The sequence below is a fragment of the Amblyomma mixtum genome, chromosome 3 (genome assembly GCF_055824585.1).
Source record: "Amblyomma mixtum isolate Tamu chromosome 3, ASM5582458v1, whole genome shotgun sequence".
Taxonomy (NCBI): Eukaryota; Metazoa; Arthropoda; class Arachnida; order Ixodida; family Ixodidae; genus Amblyomma; species Amblyomma mixtum.
The window spans coordinates 17,097,833-17,123,449 of NC_143014.1; positions in this window are offsets into that span (position 1 = coordinate 17,097,833).

The window sequence follows — 25,617 nt, forward strand, 5'->3', positions numbered from 1 at the left end:
CCTCTTTGTTAGCCTCCACGTTTCTGCCCCATAGTTGAGTACCGGTAGAATAAAGCTGTTGTATACTTTTCTCTTCAGGGATATTGGTAAGCTGCCATTCATGATCTGAGAGAACCTGGCATATGCGCTCCACCCCATTCTTATTCTTCTAGTTATTTCCCTCTCATGATCCGGATCTTCGGTCACTACCTGCCATAAGTAGATATATTCTCTTACTACTTCCAGAACCTCGCTACCAATTGCGAACTGCTGTTCCCTTGCTAGGCTGTTGAACATTACTTTGGTTTTCTGCATGTTAATTCTTAGCCCCACCGTTCTGCTCTGCCTGTCTAACTGATTGATCATGCTTTGCAGTTCTTGTCCTGAGTGGCTTAGCAAGGCAATGTCATCAGCGAATCGCAAATTACTCAGGTATTCTCCATTAACTCTTATTTCCAACTGTTCCCATTCCAGTCCCCGGAATACCTCCTGTAAGCAGGCAGTAAAGAGCATTGGCGAGATCGTGTCTCCCTGCCTGACACCTTTCCGTATTGGAATTTTATTGCTGACTTTATGGAGAACTATAGTAGCTGTGCAATCGTTATAAATATCTTCCAATATTTTCACATAACACTCTTCCACACCCTGATTCCGCAATGCCTGCTTGACAGCTGAGGTTTCCACTGAGTCGAATGCTTTCTCGTAATCAATGAAGGCTATATATATGGGTTGGTTATAGTCTGGGCGTGGTTACCGCTTCTGCTAAATCGCTGTCCCCGCTTGTTGCGGCCATCCGATAAGAAACGGTCGACAGCAGCAAGATGATAAAGAGCAAAGCACATGCACATAATACGCCATCATCAAGATATCTGATTTTCTCTAGCGGCGACCAGTGACCAGAGACGTCAACTTCGCTTATATAAAGCAACGAATTACCAGCCAACGATCATTCAGAGTGTTATTGACAGCCATGGCTACCACTTCTGCTAAATCGATGCCCTCGCTTATTGCAGCCATCCGATATGAAACTGTAGACAGCAGCAAGATCAGCTACGCGCATGCACATTGGACGTCTTCTACAGCGGCGGCCGTGACTGGAGGCGTCATCTTCGTCTGTATAAAGCAACGAATCACTGGCCAAGGCACATTCATAGCAGTACCAGATTCTGTGGCTGCCACTTCTGCTAAATCGCTGTCCTCGCTTGTTGCACGTGTGAAAACAAATCATCTCTTACGTTTATGTGGTCTATGGCTGAATGGCTGCACAGAAATTTCTAGTGGCATAGCTATTATACCTGTTTTTGAAGGCTGTACGCGATATAACCTGCCTGAAAGAGAAGCAGAACTATTGATGGCTTAACCCAATTTTCGCACACACTCGCTGAAAAGGCACCAAACAGTATAAAATAGATTTACAGTGCTTTCACTGACATGCCTTCCAGGTTCACGGAAGCAGTGACAGAAGTGAAGAATGAGGTTAAAAAGCTGCAGTCATCGAACACAGCTACGAGGTCTGTTAAAATATTGTCACGTCCGACCCTATTTTTTTTTTGCGAACACCTGATGGATATGAAACAAGAGCGCTTGCATCAGCCGACCTTGAACCTTCGTGCGCATGCGTGAATTTTTTCCCGCCTGCCGATAGCGTCAGTCACTGGGACGCAGCGTTTGAGTGAGATAGTGCGCAGTGCTATCGTCGGTTTTTTATTGCAAGAAAAATGGCGGAGCGACTGGAGCAGCGCTACTGCATCAAATTTTGCTAGAAACTGGGCGACAGCCAAGTTGAAACCATTCGGAATATCAGACGGCTTTCAGTGACGATGCTATGAGCAGCACATAGATTCAGCATTGGTACAACTGGTGTAAAGACGGCCGCACATCGGTGGAGAGTGAGCCACGCTTCGGTCGGCCATCAACATGCCGAAATGACCAGGTCATTGCCGAAGTGAACGCAGTGATGATGCGGGACCATCGTATGACTATCCGAGAAATTGCAGAAGAGGTGGGCATCACCATTTTTTCAGCACATTCCATTATCACCGAAGATTTGGCCATGAAAAGAGTTGCGGCGAAATTCGTGCCGAAGCTGCTCACGGTGGAGCAAAAGCAACTTCGAGTTCAAGTCTCACAGGACATGCTGGATTCCACAAACGGTGACCCCGACTTCATGAACACCATAATCACTGGTGACGAGTCTTGGGTGTACGGGTGCGACCCGGAAACCAAATCCCAGTCGTCACAGTGTAAGCATTCCACGTCACCAAGACCAAAGAAGGCCTGCCAAGTGCGGTGCAACGTCGAAGTGATGCTGTCTGCTTTCTTTGACTCCCGCTGTGTGGTACACCATTAGTACGCACCACAGGGTCAAACAATGACTAAAGAGTACTACAGGGATGTCCTCCGTCGCCTACGTGATCCTGTGCGGCGCAAAAGACCGGATTTGAGGTCAACAGGAAATTCGCGCATCCATCACGAAATGCTCCTGCACATTCCTCGCACTTGATTCAGACTTTTTTGGCGAAAAACCAGACTACTGTAGTTCAACAGGCTCCTTACTCTCCTGATATGGCCCCTGCGACTTCTGGCTGTTTCCCAAAATCAAGAGGCCATTGAAAGGAGTGCGATTTCAGACAGACAAGAGAGGAAATTATCGCTGCAACAGCTGAGCTAAACTCCATTCCGAAAGAGGCCTTTTCGGAATGCTTAAAACAATGACAGCACCGCTGGGAGAAGTGTGTGGTGTCCCAAGGAGACTAAATAGAGTGTTATTAGGTTTCCAACGCTCCATTTATGCATGTTTTTTTTTTCTTCGACCAAAGGTCGGATACTTTTCTAACAGACCTCGTATACAGGCAGAACTTTCGTCGGTCTAAACAGGAACGGGCTTCATCAACAAGAACTTCGAAGAATGCAAAGCTGAAGTTAAGACCCTCCGAAAAGAACTTGATGGCATGAAACAACTGAGCATTGAGTGCCGGAATGAGAACCGAATTCTAAGCAAAGAACTCAGACATCAAAAGAAGAGCAACCTCCAGCTGAAGGTCATAACTGTTGCTGACAATGAGGACCTTAATAAGGTTATTGAGATAGTCGCTTCGTGCTTGTCCACAGAGTTGTCAAACCATTACATTGAAATGCACATCATACAGATAAAAAGGCTAAAGGACCACAAAATATCGTTGTACGGCTTGCCTCATGGGCTAACCAAGGTAGATTTTTGTTGGCGAAAAAAAAACGACTGCTCGCATTGACGCTGGGATTTGAAGAAACGGATCCTAAATTCGTCAACGAACATATGTGTCCGGAAAACAAAATACTGTTGGCCCCGCAGGAGCGTTAGCAACATGCAGACGCAGTGGTGACATTGTACGTGGCTCAGCCGTGTTCGGCAAAAAGGGAATTCTGGTGGTTCAGCCAAAGCCAAGCGTTTGACCTTGAAGGCACCTCGGCACACTCAACGCACCACTTTGACCCCAGCCCCCTGTAGACGGCACCTCCGGCCTGACCCGACCGGGGGAAATCGGCAGTCGCCTTTTCCTCCCCTCCCCTCTATATTTCACTTTCCTATCTGCTTTCTCACAACTTTCCTGTCTCCTACCCCCTTCTCAATTTTTTTCTACCTTCATGGGCGGATAGGGTTAACCTCATATGGCGCACCACTTTGAGTTACGTCCTTTTTTGTAACAGCGGTGTGTGCAGCTGGCGTGGGCAGGACTTGCTAGCAAGGTCCTATCCCGTCCCCTTGTTGCACTATGGTCGACAAAAACACATTTTATGGCTACTTTCCTTCTCTCCACTCACCGCTCTCTTAAAAGAGGGCGCACCGACGTTACCGCCCAGCTATTTAGCAACAAGACGATTTTTCCGCACTACTTCACTTCACTTCACTACCTTAAAGACCCCCAGTTAGGGGGTATTAAATAAGGGGTGGGTACAGATAAAAACAAACTTAATGTATAAAGATGTTATTCGTTAAATATGGCCGTTATACAATTCGAAAATGAATATGGACAGGTGGTTGCAGTGACGTCGTGTGGAACGCCGTTCCATTCTTTGGTTGAGCGAGGAAAGAATGACGCAGCAAACGTTGTGGTATGAGCCTGTGGACGGGAAACTTGCAGGGGATGACCAAGGCGTTGTGAAATGTGTGCTGGAGGGCTAATGTAGGGTGGAATACGCAATGAGCTGTAAAAAACATGTGAAATAAGCACATACTGGCGATACGACGACGACCGGCAAGGTTTGTTAGGCTCAACTCAGCTTTTAAAGATGATATGCTGATATCATATCAAAAAACATGAGTGAATGAATCTAGTGGCTCGGTTCTGTAGCGATTCCAGTGATGTTATCAAATAGATTTGGTTAGGGCTCCAAATGGGGGATGCATGTTCTAGCTTTGTTGGAACGAGGGACTTCTAGGCAAGAAGTTTAACGTGTGGCGGTGCATGGTGCAAATGCCGTTTCAAGAAACCAAGGATTTTGTTAGCTGATGATAGAATGTTAGTGACATGCGCATTCCAGGTTAGATCTTGGCTTAATGTTACGCCCAAGTATTTATAGAAATTGGTCAATTCTACTGCAGCGCCAGAGGCTGCGTAAGGGAACAAAAGGGGCTTGCGTTTGCGTTGAAATGACACGTGTTTGCATTTATTGCGGTTAAGCTCCATGAGCCACTGGCTGCACCAGTCTCCTATGCAGGTTAGGTCGTTTTGGAGTGCTAGCTGATCGAATGGGTAATTAATTGTGCGGTAGACGACGCAGTCATCGGCAAACATGCGGATGTTAGAGGAAGCATGCATGGGTAAATCGTTGATATATATAACAAAGAGAAGGGGACCAAGCACTGAACATTGAGGAACGCCTGATGCTACTGGGAGTGAATTAGAGGATTGGTTATTAACATAGACAAACTGGGAGCGACCTGCTAAAAATTGTTTTAGCCATTGTAATACATTAGGGTGTAAATTTAACAGGGAAAGTTTTAGTAGTAAGCGTTTTTGAGGTACCTTGTCAAAGGCTTTAGCAAAGTCCAGAAAGATTGCGTCGGTTTCAAGGTTAGAATCAAGATTTATATGCTAATCATGAGCGAAAATGGCTAATTGTGTTTCGCAGGAGCAACTCTTACGAAATCCGTGCTGAGATTGTTGGAAAAAATGGTTCGAGTCAAGAAAATGCATTATATGCAAAAAAATAGCATGCTCCATAATTTTGCATGGTACACTAGTCAAAGAGAAGAGACGATAGTTAAGGCGTGATTCTTTGTTACCTGATTTGAACACCGGAACGACCTTCCCCACTTTCCAGTCGTTGGGTATGTTACCTGTGTGAAGTGATTGCGCGAACAATAAAGATAAGTATGCTGCAGAGACGTGCCGAGTATTCTTTAAGAGCTTCGAGGTTATTTCATCAATGCCTGCTGAGGATGATATCTTAATATTTTCGATAATACAGGCGATTCCACGTCCAGAAATTGTGGGTAAAGGCATTGGTTTGGTTTGGTTTAATGGGGTTTAACGTTCCGAAGCAACTCAGGCTATGAGGGACGCCGTAGTGAAGGGCTCCGGAAATTTCGACCACCTGGGGTTCTTTAACGTGCGCTGACATCGCACAGCACACGGGCCTGTAGAATTTCGCATTCATAGAAATTCGGCCGCCGCGGCCGGGATCGTACCCGCTTCTTTCGGGTCAGCAGCCGAGTGCCATAACCACTGAGCCACCACGGCGGGGCAGGTAAAGGCATTGGAGGTATTGGATATGCAGTTGTATCAGGTAGTGGCGTGTCAGTTTCTTTAGTGAAAGCAGATGCGAATGCAGTGTTAAATATGTTTGCGCATTCAACGTCGCTGGCCTCTTGTTCAAGTGCGTTAGTAAGAGTGATAGTGCGTGTCTTCTGGGGGTTTAGTACTTGCCAGTATTTTCATGGATTGTTGATAAAGATCTTTGGCAGATCTACACCAAAATATGTGCGTTTAGAATTTCGAACGGATTGCAAATACACGTTCTCAGCCTCGTAATATTTATTCCAAGCGCATGCGCTGGGGTTGAGTTTTGCTGCTCGGAATAACCGTTTTTTCATGTTTTCGAGCGTTTTTAATGACTTCGAGAACCATGGATAATGACGATTAGCACAAAATGTCATGGTGGGAATAACTTGAGACGCAAGTTCTAATATTTTTGTTTTGAAAGTTTGGCAGTTATCTTGAGCTGATCGTTATTGAAAGCCTGTTTCGAAAATTGGAAAAATATTGTGCACTTGGTTGTTGATAGCCTCGTAATTACCTCTATCGTACAAGCGGATCGTTTTCTGATACGTTTGGCGCAATTCGGTGGCAAAGGTGAAGGTGGCATGTAAAACGTTATGATCGCTAATTTCGCGGAGATAAGTAAGGAATGATAAACTTTCAGGGCGATTAGTCAATATCAAATCTAGAATATTAGACGATTCAGAAAATACTAAGCAATGCACAGCGAAGGCACCGAAAAAACATCAGTATAGGGCTAGGTTATAAGATCAAAAAGTCTGGAAAAAGAGACCTCCTTCCCGAAATCCTATACAAGCATAAATATGAGAAATGGTCAGAAATCACATCATTCGGAGAAATGCCTTTAACAATCAGCCCACAGATCACTCAACACTGTTCATGGAGGGATCCCAGAAGACGGCCTAAAATACTTGATTAAGAATGAACTACTGGAAGGACTGAAAGACCAAAATGTCATTGATGTCTATAGAACAAAAAGGAGACAAGGAAATACAAACGAATCAATTTGTCCTCACCTTTGTGTCTAGCTTACTTCCCGACCCTGTGGCTGCACGAAGCTCAAACTCCAACAATACATACCGAACACTCGTCGATGTTAGAAATGCTAGAGATACTGCCATGGCTCGCAGAGCTGCCAACGCCAAGAAACATGCGCCTTATGTGCTTTCCACGACCATCCTGCTGAAAACTGTGAAGTTGAACCGCACCTTTGTGTCAACCTTGAGCGCTATCATCCGGCCTACTCACGGTCATGCCCAACCTTGGAAATAGCAAAAGAAATAATTACACTAAAAGTCACATCAGTTTCTGAGAAGCGCGAAAGCGACCTTCTTTGGTTAAAAGTCCTAGTTGCGCCGTTGTGGTGCAGCAGGGCGCGGCATTACAGCGGTGCTCGGCGCCTGCCCAGGCCACACTCAGGGAGCCTGGGGCAGGGCCATCCGCGCTCCTAGCGGAAGCAGCTAGCGCTGCTCGCAAAGGCTGCGCGGACTTCCAGGTCAGCGAGCCCCAAAGCTTCGCCTCACTCCGCGAAGTCTAACAAGTAACGTACATTCTCCACGATCTTCCAGCGCCTCTGCGTTCAAGGTAGTTCTGTGCCGTCGACGTCGGAGGTACAGCCGAACTTACTGGAGCGAAAAAAAGAAAAGGCCCGATTCACGCGTCTAGAACCAACCATGTTTTTCTTTTCATATCTAAGATAGCATATACTGGGTGTTTCACCTAAGGCTTTACAGCCCCGCCGCGGTGGCTCAGTGGTTACGGCGCTCGGCTACTGACCCGAAAGACGCGGGTCCGATCCCGGCCGCGGCGGCTGAATTTCGATGAAGGCGAAATTCTAGAGGCCCGTGTGCTGTGCGATGTCAGTGCACGTTAAAGCACCCCAGGTGGTCAAAATTTCCGGAGCCCTTGACTACAGCGTCCCTCATAGCGTGAGTTGCTTCGGGACGTTAAACCCCAATAAACCAAACTAAACCAAACTAAGTCTTTACAGCATTTTTAAAAATAGGCTTTTTGAATTAGAAGAGTGCTTTTCCCGGCATCGCACTGACAGCGGTGTAGTACATCAGAATTAAGGCAAGACGTGCTAACTATCAGGCTGGTTAACTTATATTACATAGGTAGTTTTTTAGCTATTACCGTTGGGTTCCTTAATTATTGAAAAGCGTGTAGCCCACCGTGAGCAATATTCATATCAGCTGTTAGAATTTCGATAACGCGGTTAGCCTGGGTGCTAGGACCGACAAATTTCGGCTATTTCGACTAGGTCGTTACGTGCACTGGAGAGGCTGCTTTGCCTGCAAGCTTTTCGAAAGCGCTTGTAGTTTGGGGCAATGTTGCCAGAATTTGTTAGGCCACAGAGTCGATCGTAAGCGCGCTTCCGTAATTCTGCGAACTGATTGTTTACGATGCGCTACACGCTTTTCAGTGATTAAGGAGTTTAATATTAATAGTTAAACAGATGACTATTCAATATTAGTTAACCAGCCTGCTAGTTAACCCGCCTTAGCTGGTACACGACGCCACCGACAACGGTATGCCGCAAAAAGCGCTGGTCTAACTCAAAAATTCTATTCTTAAAAATTTTGTAATCTCTTAGATGAAACATCCTGTTAAATACACTAAAATTGACGGGGACTTCTAAATAAATTCAGCGACATCCTTACATAATTGCTACATAAATGACATCCTGAGTACAAAATCACCGGTTGCCTTGTGCTTAAAGAAACGAAATAGGACCCGAACACAAAATATTCTGAAGAAATAAAATTCTTCCGGCGCGAGCGAGAGCGGGCGAGCCGGCACTCGGGTGGCGTTGCCATCATAGTATAAAATGATGTAGCAGCTCGTGAGCTTGTTCGAAAAATTAAAAATGAAGCTGCAGCATCCATTCTCCTTGTACATAAAACAGTTACAGTGTGCTGCATATACTTGGAATCGCATCGTAGGGCAACCATTCAAGGGTTAGAAGATGTTTTAGAGCAGCTGCCAGAGCCATATTTAATATTCGGAGATTTTAACGTCCCCTACAGCTTTTGCGGTAGAGACAAAACTGACACTAGAGGTCAAGTTATTGAGGACTTTAGGTGATAACCTTTGTCTGCTAAACACCGGAAAACCAACCGATTGTTCTTCTAGCTCAGGAAAAATGAGCTGTCTAGGTTCATCTTCTATTTTACAGATTTTAAACAAGATATCTTAGACAACCCATGTTTAAGTGAGCATCTACCTGTACTAATCAGCTAACATCTCCACCGGAAGTCATTCCAACGAAACCAGGACGTTTGAAGCTGAATTTAGATGACCGGGCACTGTTCTGGGAAAAGGCCAGCCTCAAAAAATCGTTACCGACAACCTCACTGCAGACAAACTAAATGAACATTTCACAAACTCTATTATTAATGCTGCGCGCCTAGCATAGGTCGGCACACTCACTCATGAGTGCACTCATATCGCCTTACTCACACTCACGTCTGTGAGTGTGAGTGCGAGTGAGTGGTCGTGAGTGTGAGTTGACGTTAATGTGAGTGCGAGTCGGTGGATGTCAGCACGGGTGGCCATGGGTGTGAGTGAGTGGATGTCAGTGTAAATGGAGAAGAGTGTGAGTGGATGTAAGCACGAATAGAGGCGAGTGGTGAGTGAACATGATTGATAAGTGGATGTGAGTGGACACGAGTAGCAATGAGTGGTTGTGAGTGGACGTGAGTGGCAATGAGTGGATGATGTGAGTGGTGGGTGGACACGACAGCGAAGTCGGTCGCGTATATGTTTTGCGACGACGATTTCCGCTCAGCTATTTTTATCTTTTTGACAGCGGAGGGAAGCAAATATTCACTACTGAGGGCGCTCGAGGCAGCATAAGGCATCAAGGCCGTGTCTTTGGACAACAGAAGCAGAGGACTCCGCTGGTACGGTAACGGCAACCTTACTCTGCTTTTGTAGTTCACCGCTGGCACGGGCACAGGCCCTTCGCGGATGCAATGAGCCGCTGAGAGTTTTGTGAGATATTTTATCGAATTTCGCATTGCCAGTCCTGAAAATATAGACAGATGTCTCTTGCAACGCTCCCCGCACGGCTCGATCTCATATGCACAAGAGTTACAATGCTTACTGCTGAAACAACGACTCACAACTCACAACAACTCAGCAATAACCACCGTAAGATGGGATCTCGACTTGCTTGCTCTAGAGTCGGCTTGCAGTCGACTCAGGAATTTCTGTGCCCATGTGTGCGCATTGCAGCATTGCAGAGCTCTGCTCTGGCTACAATTTGTTGATTGGACCGGACCCGCATGAAAACCTGACCTACTTGACCCAGCTCTTCAACTGCACAAGCCCGGCTCAAGCCCGGAAACGACGCAAAAACGAAGTGCGCTTTTGGGTAACGCCAGAGGATTTTTGTTACTATCATGTATACTTGAAAGAGCCCAGCGTCGAAAATCGAGCATGTGGTTTTTATTTTTTTGTATTGATAGCATCAGACATGATGATGCCTTTGACGCCAAGGAGATATCCAAAATGGTAATATTTTATGTTTTAATTTGCGCCAGAAATTATTGTTTCGTACCGATGGTGATAGTGAAGTTCGCGATGCTGTGCACTATTTCCCGTGTCCAGGTTCGCGATAAAGTAATGTCCAATGAGTTTTTTTTCTTTCTGCCCTCCGCATAACTGCAGAGAAGGCGGTGAGTCACACTCGCTACCCAGCTGGTAAGGAGATCTGGGCAGCGGAGGATTCCGGGAATACGCGAAAGGTCAAACGTAAGGCAGCATCCCATTGTACACGTTCTTGCGGCGAGGCGGATCCGCGTCGCGTCGCGTGGCTTTTGTCCCATGTCTGTGGCTGCGCGCGTTGACAGCTTGCGGCGCGGTCAACGGGGCATTGCCACGCTAGCTGCAGGCATGAAGACGGTTTGTAAGTGACGGTACTGAACAGATGGACCTTGAGAGGTGACTATCCTCGAACCTGTGTTTGCCAGAGGTTGAAATAACCTGCACCGTGGGAAAACGAGAATGTTCGCGAAGCTCGTGGGAGGAAATAGAATCCTCCGAAATATTGATGGTGGGAAGTGTACAGCCATTGTCAAAAGTTTAGAGCCCACGGGGTTTGCTTCTGGGCCACACTGCTTTGCTAGTAATGCGTCCTCAGCGTCCCAAATAAGGTAAGAAGATTTTTCGTCCTGCTTCCTCCGATGCGTAGGACTTCCATTAGTGCTACAGGAGCGCCACAATAGTGTTCAGAAGCAAACCCCCTGGGCTCTAAACTTTTGACAAAGGCTGTACATATCTTCAAGGTAGTTGTCGAAATTAGTTATCTTTTCGAATGATTGATTTATTGGGTGGATGTTTGTGAAGTCACCTGATTGGTTACTGCCCCCACCGAGGGCGGAGACATAGGGTTTAAAACCAGCTGTTTGGTGGGACCGAGGGCTGGTGTCGTCACGTTAAACTACGCGTCAGTCAAATGTAAATAAGTTTTTCTTGCTTGTACCTTTCTTTGTTTTATTAATTGTTAATAAAAAAGTTAACCCCTCCAGAAGTGTCCTCTAGCAACGTGATTGAGCAATATCGAATCTGTAAGACGTCAACATCCTTCAATAATCATAATCAACACAATTACCCTATACAAAATTGAGAGGGGAACGCAACTGAGATGAAACGTTGCGGCGATTTTCGGCAGTGGATATGAGGTGGCAACCAAATTGGCTGCACTCTTTTTGATTGGTTGGACGTACAGTTCTAACTTAATTTTTTATGTGCTCGGGAAAGGTATATAAAATATAATGTCTGTGAGTATTGTCACTGTTTCGATCGAGAAAAATCTACAAGAGAAAAGCAGTTCAAGAGAATGAAAGCTAATCAGGATCAAGCTAGAGCGACATTTTTCGTTTCGCCTAAAATTATAGTGCAAGTGACTGCTGCTGTTCAAACTGCCAATACCGAGAAGGCAGAGAAGAAAAAAACATCCGACTGCCGCCACAGCCAAAAATGTGACCAGAAGAGAAGAAACCTGAGGGCGGCGGTTGGATGGGGGGCAAGGAGTTTTTCATAAACAGGTCAAAGGGTGCCGGCATGTTTGGCACTGAACTGTGCTCGTAGAACAGGAAAGATTTGAAAATTAAGCTCCCCCTCGCTCTCCCCGGAGTCAAGTTTTTTTTTGTGTGTGTGATGAAAAGGCTCCCGTAAGCGTCATGTAAGCGGAACTATGTTGTTGGCAATTTGAGCGGCTGGGGCTGCACTGGCAAGTCAACAACTGCATACAAGCTTTCGCAGTATGTATGCAAGGCGGGGTACTGATTTGTGGCGCCTAATCTTCGGCACTGGACGAGCGAAATAGAAATGAGCTGGTGAAATACGATTTTGTTTACTTTTCGTGTTTTCAGTACAGTAAGTGGATTAACATCTATTTGCACGCACCGATTTAAGCAATCCCACCCGCACTGATATCTGAACAGCAAAAGGTATCCTTTAAAGCGGATACTACGATTCCTCTAAGAACTTCTGGATAGCGCTTTTTCTCAGTAAAGTCCTATCGTTTCAGAAGGGCGTGCGCTACAAAGTTGCTCACAAGTTAGCTACATATGCATGCTTCCGCGAACGACGTTGGAGAATTATCTGGTGCAATGTAAGCACCCCCTATTACCACGCGGACGCGCACGTGGTATCCGCACGCACCGGCCTCAAAAACATCGCGCTGGTTTGTAAAACTCCTTCAGACAGGGATTATGTGCAATGCAGAAAACGTACTGTGCTGCAGACATGTCCACAGATCGGTCACACATAGTAAGCTTAGGAGGTTTTGTAAATGGATTGATAATGACAACTCCCCCTAGCATCGTTATTACGCGGTGAAATCCTCTATTTGCGTCCCATTCCAGGAATTTCCCTTTCCGTGAGGAAATAATTCCATCGTTTGAACAACACGCTGCGTTTCCCATGCCGAGAAAAGTGTTCATGGCCGCCACTTGACTCCAATATGTTCATGCAGAGTGACGGACGCGTCACTGTCAAGCAAGACCTAATATTGGTAATTAGACACCATCCAAGGCTAATATCAAGGCAAACTCATTATTATTACTTAGACACCGTCATAGGCACGCGCACAAAGAAGAGTGCGTCCACCTCCCCGTCCCCCCAATCGTCTAAGCCCCTAATCGCCAAGTCTGCCCCATACATTTACTGTGTGGGACCTGTTTCGTCATTGTTTACAGTGCAGTGCTATGGCCAAGCAGGTTTTTTAACGGCCGAAGACCCATGAAGTTGCGTTCTAAGAACTGTTTACTTTCCGCGTCATTTTGAGGCAATCTTTTCCGGTTCTTTTTTGCAGTGACAGTAACCAAAAAAAAAAATCTCACATTTTTTGGGGCCCAGAGAGAATGCAAATTACTCCGGAAGCGCGATGTTACATTGATGCTTCAGTGACGCAGTGACCGCACCCCTCTGTGGGTACTCACGTGGTTTGATGTGATTCACTGGTCACTGATCGTGGTCAAACACAAATGACGTTTCGGGAGTGCTACGGCTCCCTTGTTCACGAGAGCCGTAGCGCTCTCGAAACGTCGTTTGTGTTTGACCACTGTATCCCATCAAGCCACGATTCCTGACCACATGGTATGCCGTCAAACCCTGGACTACTCACGTGGTGAACAAGGGAGGGTAAAGCCTCAGGGTGCTTGCGAACGTTTGAAAAAGAGGACTGTCTTAGTCTGGGTGAAGACCTCTTGTGTAATCGCTGGCAAGCACCCTGAGGCTTTCCCCTCCCTTTGGTCACATTTTGAGTGTCAAAAAACCAGTCGCTTATTCTCTCTCAACCGTATATTCCTCTGCCGATGTTACAGATTCAGATAAAAACTACCGCTGAATAATATCTTGTATATTTTGCCATTCCATCACATGGAAATAAATGTTTTATAATCAATCCTGATCTTTGCGCGCCGTTTTGGCAGTAGGGGCCTTGGTGAGAGAACTGTGGGTGTGTGGCGCTGCACAAAGTTTGGCCTGCGGGGAAAATTCGCGAAGCCTAGAGAAAAACTATTCGTGTACCGTTTCTTACACCCGGGAAGACACCAACCTCTCCTTGCAGTTATAGACCCGTAGCCCTTACCAGTTTTCTCGCTAAATCCTTTGGAAGTGTCGTGAACTTTTGTTGTTCCATCCTGTGAACTTTTTAATATCCATGAGTGTGGCTTTAGAAAAGTATGCTCCTCTACAGATCACCTAGTTCGTCTTGAATATACTGCCCGAGAAGCTTTTATACACAAACAACACTGCCTTGCTGTCTTTTTCGACTTAGAGAAGGCATATGACGCAACCTGGTGGTTAGGGATTCTTCAGGACTTAGCTGAGTTTGGTATGCATGGCACAATGTTGAACTGCCTGAAATATTACTTGTTTAACCGTTCATTTAATGTCCGAATAGGCTCAACCCTGTCGAGGAATTTTATTCAGGTAAATGAAGTGGCTCAGACGTATATTTTAAGCACAACACTTTTTGTTGTAAAAATTAGATCTCGTAGTAAAATAATCCCAAGGTCCGTTATGTATTCTCTTTATGTAGATGATCTCCAGAAAGCTTGCACATCATCCAATATATTTACACGGGAAAGACAAACACAATTAACAATAATCAAACTGGGAACATGGGCAAAGAGAAATTGTTTTCGATTTTCTCCACAGAGAACAATGGCCATCTTTCCTCACTCAAACAAGGCTTACTGGCAGATGCCACCCTGCACTTGAACGAAACAGAGCTAGCTGCGAAAAATGAAGATAAATTTCTAGGCATAACGTATGGCACAAAACTCACTTTCCTGCCTCAGATAAGCGTACTGAACAAGAAAGCCTCCCTATTTTTGATAATACTCAACCTCAAAGTACTGTCATGTAAACAGGGGGGGGGGGGGGGGGGGGGGGGGGGTGCCGATACGACATGTCTCTTACAAATTTATCGCTATGTACTACACTCTACCCTGGATAACGAACGTGTCAGTGCACGCTAAAGAACCCCAGGTGGTCGAAATTTCCGGAGCCCTCCACTACGGCGCCTCTCATAGCCTTAGTTGCTTTGGGACGTTAAACCCCATAAACCAACCAACCAACGTATAGTGTACGGGTCAGCGAGACCATCGTACCTTAAACGATTGTATCCAGTACGTAATTTTGGTTTTGCTTCTTTCCACTGGCGCATGCAGGACATCGCCCATAAAACGTCGTTATGTAGAAACTAAAGAACCATCACTTATAAGCAGAAGAAGCATGATCACATGCCCCTACATTCTAAAAATCCGGTCCCTACAGAAACATAGCGGTGACCAAATAGTTACAAAATGCCCATCCAGAACACTAACAACAAACAGCAAACTAGCAGGCCACTGCTGTTGCGTTGTGAAGAGATGTGCGAGAACCCCGGCGCACTGAACGCATCACCTTGCATTGCGCAAAGACGAGATCCACAGCCTCCATGATACAGTTTTCCTGCAATCTGTGATTTCAATCTTACACAGTTCCACTAAAAGCAAACTCCACAACAACATATAGCACAAGCATTTCTTGCACTCGAGGACACATACAATGGTTTCACGGACTTTTATACTCATTGTACAAAAACGGATGCTTACGTAGGAAGCGCTGTAGTACAAGGGAAGGAGAAAGAAATAATAAGACTTCCACAGTGTGCACCTATCTTCACAGCTGAATATTTCCGCTTTGTGCGTACCCGTAAACAAAATAGTAAATGACAACCTCACAAACAATATTATTTACACAGAGGCCCTCAGTGTACTTACAGCTCTCCGTTCTAGAAATGCAATAACTCCTATACTTTATGACATCATACCCAACATTGTAACAGCCACAGCTCAAGGACAAAACAGAAAACGCTGCAAGGTACCGAGTCATATCGGAATTAAAAGCAACGAGAGAGCAGACTTCTGCGCGCTCAAGCTCGTGGAAAGCAAATCAAAAAAATAAATATGCCGTTTAAAGATTGCGTTAACTTAGTTCATCGTAACATGAGACAGAAATGTCAGTCCGTATAGAACAATGAAGCAAATAACAAACTAAACTTAGTAACGCCAGCTTTAAGTGAATGGTAGTCCTGGACCCACCAGAAACGTTTCAAAGAAGTGATTATCTGCCGTCTTCGTATAGCACAGACATGCCTAACACACAACTTTCTACTGACAAAAGAAGACGAGAGTAAATATCAATTATGCGAAGATGAGCTTAAACCATGTTTTATTCTGATGCAAAAAATATGACACTCAGAAAAGCATTTTACTCTGTTTTTTATAATGAACACATACTATTGCATCCGACTACGCTCTTAGGTGAACATGCACTTGTTGACATTTCACAGGTTTTTATGTATTTAAAGAGATCAGGTATTTTAAACAAACGGAAGATTTAATAAAATATAGTCAAATTATTACGACAAGCAGGCTTTTTAACCACACCTCAGCCACTCTCTCATTCGTGAGAAGGAGGCTGAGGTCTTTATTCGATTGGTTGGGAGCGTCGACATCCTTGCCCAGCCAAGGATGGTTGCAGAGGTTAACCGACTTTCTTTAAAGCTCTTACTAGTGGCCATGTTTAAAACATCTTTCCTTCAGCGTCACTAGGTAGTAAAACTAACGTTTTAGGCCCTCTACACCACCGATCATTTTTCACATCTTTATAAAATTCTGCCTCAGCTGTTCATGTCCCATTAAGCCAAAACACATTATACTATTGGGGAAGCCAATTCAAACCAAACGCGCTAAAGGCTGTAAGTTTCTTGGGTTTCCGGTGACAAATGTTAATGAGGAAAGCTGAAAAATCCAAGGTAGTCAATGTGACCTGTGAAGCAGACCTAGAAAGAATTATCAGTATTCCTAGCGTACAGCCACAAAAAGAAGCTAGCTACATCGATTCTAGCTCACGCTGGCTGCCGTGCTGTCAGTTTAGCGTCATGCAGCAAGGTGTATTTAATGTGCTTGTGTGTCAACAAATCTTCAGTTGGAAGTAAGCGCTCATGTTGTCCAAGTCCCTCTTTGTCCATGTTTTTCGCGCTTCTACGTGACTGCTATGCACCAACTAGCCCTAAGATCTGTGCTCTTGCGATTTCATATCTGAATGGAATTTCACACTCCCTGAAAAAAAGTTGGGCAAAAAGTAGGTGTCGATGTTGTGTTTTCTGCGCCTGATTGTCTGGCTGGCTTGCGCCAAGCTGTGAACGAAGAAAAGGAGAAGGTGGCTATGTGCACAACGAAGCACCAACTGCGCTTCGTCTCGAGTGATAAGGGGGCTGTTTCTAAGATTTCTCTGCCCTTCGGTGGGCAATACTTAAGGCAGACTGGAGGCTGTACAAATTAAAAACTGAAATAACAATCTATAAAGATCAATAGTAGTTTCTGGACACCTCGGAATTCATTTGCGGGATTGTGAATGGGAGAAAAATTAAAAAAAAACTGTGCGCAGCTGTTATCATGAAACAATAGTGGTCGCAAAACCCGAGACTAAACTGGAAGTGAAATAATCGGGGCATACAAGATTATTAAGCAGGGAAATGCATGTGTCAGCACCCCTTATTAGGACTGCTGCAAAAAAGAGCTCTCGCTTTCGGGGGACTGATCCTCTTTGTCGATTTCTGGAGTGTTTCTGTTGCTGTTGTCGCGTTTTTCTTTTCCTGATTTGTTCGTTTTGTGACTTTTCATACAGGTGTTAACTATGCAATTATACTCAGTGGCCCAGAAATAAATCTTCAGTTCATAGTCAGCGCTGTCTTCGCCTGTTTCCTCGTCTCTTTTGTTTGCCTTTGTTGCGCTGTTTTATGCAGGATGTTTAACCTACTAGCCTGCCAAAACATTTTAGCGTAACGCAAAGGGTTCTGCTGAAGGACAGCGCAGGGAGCTATGGAAATGAAAATGATCGGTGCAACGTTTAGAGACAGGGAGAGGGCAGAGTGGGTCAGACATCAAAACGACAGAAAGCTGGGCAAGTTGGTTGCGATCCATAGTATAGTAGCGCGGAAGACGAGGACAAACGAACAAACTAGACAACAAGAGCGCTGACTTTCAACTAAACTTTATTTCACACCTGCATACATTTATACCTCTACACCAAGGCTAAGTTCAAAAATAGGACTTATTAACACTGACCAAGACCTATAACTTCGCAGAAGCACCCTCTAAAAATTTCATTTCGCGTTTGTGTAATGACGGTTTCCTGGCACACAAAGAACTACCCTTACCAATGTGGTAAGCCTTACTACCTTAGCGTCAGATCGCTATGTGTGAAAATGACTCACGTTTCATGGAACAAAGGGTGACATCTGTGATCTTGTTTGCGACAATGAATAGGTACATTAGATCCCGTACCGCTGTCCAAAGACTTGTTGTGTTCTGTAAGGCGGATGGTTTAACGACGAACCATCCTGTTTAGCGCAGTAGCGACAGCAATAAAGGGATATCTGGCAGAAACCCCCTTTTGTCCAGTCTACCATTTCAACACCGTGCTTTACATAACAACTTCTTCCCTCTCTCTTTCTTGCATACGGCTGCCGCCTCTGCTGCAGTGCCGGGCAGATATTGGCCAGTTTTCCGCGTGAAGAAAAAACGACCTCAACGTTGTACTTTCTACCAACTTTCCGCATTCTGTTCGACACGGTGTGTGCGTACGGGTTTACGGCAACCTTTCCACGGACTTGGAAACCATTCTTACTCGGAGCATAAATGTGCTCCGATTTACTCTTAGCAATCATTCTTTCGCGCAGTTTTGCGATCACCATGTTCGGTGATCACATATCTCTGGTTTGGTAGAAGTACTCCTTCAGTTCGATCAAGCCACTGCTCAGTTATCAGTCTGGCCATTTGAATATCGTTAAAGACGGCATCGGAATGTCTTGTATTCGCAGAGCCTTAAGGAATTCTTGTCTGCATCAAGTTGCGGTGAGCGTGGATGATCAGACTGCCAAGCTGATAGAAGCAGGCTACCCGAACACGGGGATCTGTAGATTGTGCGAAAAAATTGAAGACGTTTTTGAAGTTTTGAAAGAGACTGTACAGCCGATCTGTGATAAGTAAACAAAATTATAACGGATCAAGAAGGTTATGACAACCAAAAAAATAGGGACACGAGAATAAATCATTTTCAAGCGCATTGCGAACAGTTCAATTCATGCAGATTGTGCGATACAGATCCCCTGGATCACCGGTCGGCTTGGGAATGAAAATCAGGCGCCAACGACGTGGAAGTGTCCCAGTTGAGGATAAACGACTAAAAGTGAGCGCGATGAGTTTCAATCAGGAGCGCTGGCGTATTATGACCTGGCCCAACAGAAGCTGTACCAATACGAAGCGACTGAATGATATACAGTCCAGCTCGCTTATAACAAACCTGACGGTCATGCGTTATGCGTTCGTTGTATCCGAGCTTCGTAGTAAGTGGACTTTTTATTATGTAGCCAGAAATTCCAAGCACGACGAAACTGATGTCTCTTTCTTAAAAAGTTGGTTATGCGCGTCGGTTTGGTCGAAGATCATCTCACAGGGCTTTCCAATCTGTGTACAATGGTCAAACGTATGTTGCTTGCTCAGGATAAGGAACAAGCTTCTCTAAGAACATGATTTAACTAATGGCGGTTAAAGTGTTTACGGCAACAGATGGCAGGTCAACCTCCTCTTCATCAGATTATTGGCAGTCGGAAACTGCTCGCACTTGCGCTCCAAGACTTCGTCAGTGAATCATTTTGCAATCCCGGCATAATGAACCGCACCTCACGATGGCTTCCCAGGTGAAATCATGTCCGCCCATCTTTGCACCAGAAACAAGTTCTTACAAATCCACATTTATTTAATCATGCGGATCTTCAACAGCGTCATCAGTCGTTTCTCGGCCCTGTAAGCATGCTTTATAGAAGTGGTTTTCGATGCACTCTGCCATTAGTCCCATACACACCGAATTAATAATTTCCACAGCGGCGAACAAAGATATCCGAACAACAACGTCGCCGCATGGTGTGCGAATCGCTCTCAGCTTTCGCTGTATGTAGCACCGATTCTAGGACATCTTAAGCCCTAAATAACGCCCCTGTCCGGTGGCTGAATTTGGCACTTACTATTCGGTTCCGAAAAAAGCGTTGTGGCCACATTCAAAGAAGGCAACACTTGGTGCCGCGCAAAGTTGTCAAGCACCAGAAGAAGCTCCTATTTCTTTCGCTACGTCAAGGTTGAACTCAGCAAATCACTGAAAGGAAAAATCGTGCATTGTCCTTATAACTCTTCCTGCCTGGTTGCACTCTTGTCAAATAGCAACAAAAAGTGGTGGATTATTCAAGCCTTTATGTTCCGCATGTGGCCTACGAAAGCGTACCTCTCAAGGTATCACAGTTTGCCAGACTTGCCATTGATAAAGGACAACCGCCTCGTGCACAAAATCACGTTAAAGTGCCTTACACCAGCGCAGGTTTCATGTCTCAAGGCATTCGTTTAGGACAGCGCCATTTGGTAAAAATGCCGTTTTTGTCGGCTGTGTCTTGCCTTTTTTACTGCATTTTTAGGTACCACATTTTTTGCCGAGGGTGGGTGTCCTGCTCTTCAAACTCCAAGCTTATGTGCGAGTATTTCGACTGCAGAGCCGACTTTACGGCGCCATTTCATTCGCTCTTATCGAATTATGCAGCCAATTGTTCATTGCATCTCAGACGCATTCCCATTGCACTAATGCATGTTTTGACGGTAGCACCGTCGTCGTTCTTGATGCGAGAGCGTTCCTTATAAGTTCCGCCGTTATAAGTAGGCTCAACTGTATTCAATTTGCAAAGAAGAAAAAGCGTCATTTACCGAATAAGTACGAGGGGGTACCCAAAAGAAACCGGACTAAATTTTTTGGTCGGCAAAGCTTCTGTGGTACCGCATTTTGCCACTAGGAGCGCATAGAACGAACATTCCAGAGTCAGTAAGCCGAGTGCCATCGTTGAAGGAGGTCAGAGTAGTTTAGGCAGAGTTTTAGAGTGACGACTGTTTTGTGTGAATGTCATTTTTGCAATGGCTGATTTTCGTGAACAGCGTGCGCCGGTGAAATTCTGATTTTTGCTCGGAAAAAGTTGAATGGAAACTCTTGAAATATTAAAAAAGGCGTACAAGGACGATGCTATGGGGACAACTCAAGTGTTCCTGAATCAAATCCTGAATGAAAGCAACAATCATGCCAATGGAAAACTTAAAATTCACCTCACCTCAAGAAAGCTCGTCAGGTGAAACCAAACCTCAAAACAATGCTGATTTATTTTTTCGACGTGAGAGGAGTCGTCCATTGAGAATTTTTTCCGGAGGGTCAGTTAGCCAGGCTTTCTGCTCGGATGTTTTGAAAAGATTGGGCAACAGTGTGCGGTGGAAGCGGCCAGATTTGTGGCGGTCGGGTGAGTGGTTTTTCCATCATGGCAATGCCCCTGCTCACACAGCCCTGTCTCTAGGACAATTTTGGACCAAAAATGGCATGACCCCTATTCCTCAACCCTCATACTCTCCCGACCTTGCCCCGTGCTACTTGCTTTGTTTCCTAGAATGAAAAAAATAGGTGAATGGAAAGCCTTTCGCTGATGTTGCTGAGGTGAAGAAAAAAACGACGGAGGCACTGTCAAGCATCACAAAAGATGAATTTAAACAATGTTTTGAAAAATGGAATGAAAGATTCGACAAGCGTATCATTGCAAGTAGGGAATACTTTGAAGGCGATTGAAGGTCTGTGCTTAAAATATGAACAAATAAGTTCAAACAAAAATAAGTCCTGTTTCTTTTGGGTACCCCCTCGTATACTGAGTATTCATCAAGAATCGCAAGGAAGCGTGCCAAATCGAATCAGAGGATACAATCATCCCGAGCAGTCAACATCATGCTGTTCTGGCCGGCTGCTGCCGAAAGACAAACTTGCATGTGCACGAAACTGGCACGCTAGGGCTTCTCTGAAAAACGAAGGCCGAAGCGTGGGCCGTCCGAGCAGAGCTTCACGGTTTAGGACTGTGGACGCGCAAAGGTTGCGCAAAAGCTCATGATCTCAATTTGACGTTTTGTTAACAGAAAAAATTGTGCCCGTTTCGCGGAGGTGTCTTGTTTTCCTCCACGTGCTGCTTAATTTTGTCCCTCAGGTTCGGGCAAAGCGACATGTTTGTTCTTTTCCGAATACTGCGCAATAGTTTTTTTGGGGGGCTCGAGTACAGTTTCTGAGGGCACTGCTATTAAAGTAAGGTATGCTCCCAAGACTTTGTTTTCCCGCTGCTGCTGGAAATGCAAAGTAGCATTGGTTCTGCTTCGTTTACCGCCGCCTTGCCCCATGTGTTTCGCTGCGAAAACCTGTCGGGGGCAAATAAGTGAAGTAAACTATCGCACGGCCAGAGCGAGCGAACGTTGCGGCTCACTTTCGGTTGGCTCGGCAGCGAGGTTGAATGACAACGACGCGGGCGATGAGAGCGCGGGAAGCAAAAGGACGTCTTTGTCCCCGGAATGCGACTGATTTCAGCACCTTGTGTCGTGAGGGCAGACAGGGTCCGAAAGAAAGCGTTTCGGCGTAGTTTCCCTCACCTGGCCAAGACAGGTTTAGGCCGCGCTAGCGAACGCAGCCATGCGTGCACAGGCCCTGCCAGGAGACAACCGGGCTCCACTGCATGGCTGTTCTTTCGCAAAAACATGTGATGAATGGGACAGCACCGCGTTCCAAGCATGCGTCGGCTGGTTTTACTCGTTCGAGGTATCGGTGACTTGCTTCCTTGAGAAGGCGCTAAAAAATGGTGCGCGTAAAATGCTTGTCCCAACATTTCGCTCTACCGCTTATTTGGGAACGATGTTAATCTATTCCACCTGCCAGAGGGGCTAGCCTATGCAATAACATCATCATCTTCAGCCTCATTACGCCCACTGCAGGGCAAAGGCCTCTCCCATGTCTCCCCAATTAACCCTGTCCTTTGCCAGTTGCGGCCACCTTATCCCCGCAAACTTATTTTCTCTTCGGCCCATCTAACTTTCTGCCGCCCCCTGCTACTGTTCCATTCTCGAGGAATTCACTCCCTTACCCATCGGTTACCTTGCCTTCGCATTACATGCCCTGCCCAAGCCCATTTCTTCCTCGTTATTTCGACTAGGATATCATTAACCCGGGTTTGTTCCCTCACCCATTCTGCCCACTTCCAGTCTCTGAACGGTACACATACAATTTTTCTTTCTATAGCTCGCGGCGTTGTCCTTAACTTAAGCTGAACCCTTTTCGTTGGTATCCACGTTTCTCCCCATAGGTGAGTACCAGTAAGATACAGCTGTTGTATACTTTCATCTTGAGGGGTACTGTTAAACTGCCATTCATGATGTCAGAGAACCTGCCATACGCGCTCAACCCCGTTCCTATTCTTCTAGTTCTTTCCCTCTCGTGATCGTGAACAGCGGTCACTACCTGCCCTAAGTAGACATATTCCCCTATTATTTCCATCACCTTGCTGCCAATTGCAAACTGCTGTTCCCGTGCTAGACTTTTGGACATTACTTTAGTTTTCTGCATTTAAATTTTGCCACCCACCGTTCCGCTCTGCCTGTCTAACTCATTGATCATGCTTTACAGTTCATGTCCTGAATGACTTCCCAAGGCAATGTCATCAACGAATCGCAGATTGCTTAGATATTCTCCATTAACTCTTATTCCCAACTGTTATCAACTCAGGCTTCGGAGTACCTCCTGTAAACAGGCGAGAATAGCATTGGCGAGATCGTGTCCCCTGCCTCAACCCTTCCTTATTGGAATTTTATTGCTGACTTTATGGAGGACTATGGTGGCTGTGCAGTTGTTATAGATATCTTCCAATATTTTCAAATAAGGCACTTTTACACCCTGATTCCACAATGCCTGCATGACAGCTCAGGTTTCAACTCTGTGAAATGCTTTCTCGTAATCAATGAAGAGGTTGGTATTATTCTGCGCATTTCTCTATCACCTGATTGGTAGTGAGAATATGGTCTATTGTGCAGTATCCTATACAAAAGCCTGTCTCCTCGTTTGGTTGATTTATGACTAAGGCTCTCATGAATCTATTAGCAATTACCATAGTAAATACTTTTTAGCCAACGGACAGTAAGCTGATTGTTCTGTAATTTTTCAAGTCCTTAACGTCTCATTTCTTTTGAAATAAGTCAGGCCGCCATTGGAAGCTGAACCTGGCAGCTTTTAATGCTAGAACCCTATCCAGTGAGGCTAGCTTAGCAGTGCTGTTGGAGGAACTAGCAGGTATTAAATGGGATGTCATTGGGCTTAGTGAAGTTAGGAGGACAGATGAGGCGTATACAGTACTAAAGGGCGGGCACGTACTCTACTATCCTGTATTTGCGGACGGACGAGAACTGGGTGTGGGATTCCTCATCAATCAGGGTATAGCTGCAAACATTGAACAGTTTTACAGTATTAACGAGAGGGTGATATCTATCGTAATTATGCTTAATAACAGGTACAAGCTTAGGTGCTGCACGCCTACGCGCCTACGTCATGTCATGATGAATAGAACGTCGAAAATTTCTTTGTGGAAGTGTAATCGGCAATGACCAAAGTAAAATAGCAGTAGACTGTACTGATGGGCGACTTCAATGCAAAGGTAGGCAAGAAGCAGACTGGTGACCAGGCGATAGGCGAGCATGGTAGAGGTTCTAGGAATAGCAGGGGAGACTTATTAGTAGAGTTCGCAGATAGAAATAATTAACAGATTATGAATACCTTAAGTAAGGCTTTCTGACAGGCTAGTTGGTACATGTTGATATTTGATAGGATGTTCGCTAAAGAGACGTTCACAGGAAAAAAGAGGGTAGAGACGACAGGAAAGAAGCGCAACTTTCAACTTTAATGACAACGAAAGAAGCCAGGCGCACTTACATATCCGCTGATATCCAGAGACGAGCTGCGTGAAGGGGCGTGAACCAAACAACCAAAGAAAAGAAAGAGCAGTAAGTGAGATTATAACAAACCCAATAATGTGAACATATCAACATGTGCTGAGGTATTTTAAAAAAAGCATTCATATGGGCTGAAAAAAATGTATAACAACAAGAGAATACAGAGCTGCATGAAAGAAGACAGTGAAAGGAAAGAAGTGCATAACGCCATGAAAATATGCATAGCAACGTGAAAACATTTTTAACAAAGAAAAGAAACAAGAGAGAGATGTGGTTAAAAACCATGTAAAGGGTGGCAAATAAAATAAAAGTTCGTTAATATTTCTAAAAAGAGACTAAAATACAGAGCACCGAACTGGTTAAGAGTCTAGGTGTTACCATCTAAAAAGGATAGTTCATTCCTAGAAAGGGGAATGGAAGGCGTGCTAACGCACTTGTCTTTTCTTAGGTCAACGAAAAAGGCCTCATTTATTTCTGTCTTGGTCTTGTCCTGAGCCTTAGCTAGAAACTTATTTTCATTAAACTTGGGGTAGCAGCTGTGGCAAGTGCTGCAGTGTAACGGAAGGTTACCTCCAGATTTGTTCTTCAGGGTGACGTTGTGCTTGCAACGCGGTCATTGATACATTTCCCGGTTTGCCGCACATACACTTTGCCGCACGTCAAGGGGATCTCATACACAACATTGACAGTGCATTGTGTGTACACGGTTTGATGCTTGATATTACAGGCCTTCTTAGCACGCTTCCTGGTCACCATCGGACGTAATTTCGCCCGTTTGTACGGAGCTGAAGAAACCAACTTAACCCGTGACCAGACGCAACTTTCCTCAAATTGTGTGAAATACCGTGCAGGTAAGGCATAACCTGCACAGGTTTCTGTTCTGCCTCGCGTTTAGCATGGTCTGATTTTTTCATTTTTTTTTTTGCAAAAGGTATTCAGACATGCCGGTGACCAGTTGGTCTGGGTAACATGCAGATGAA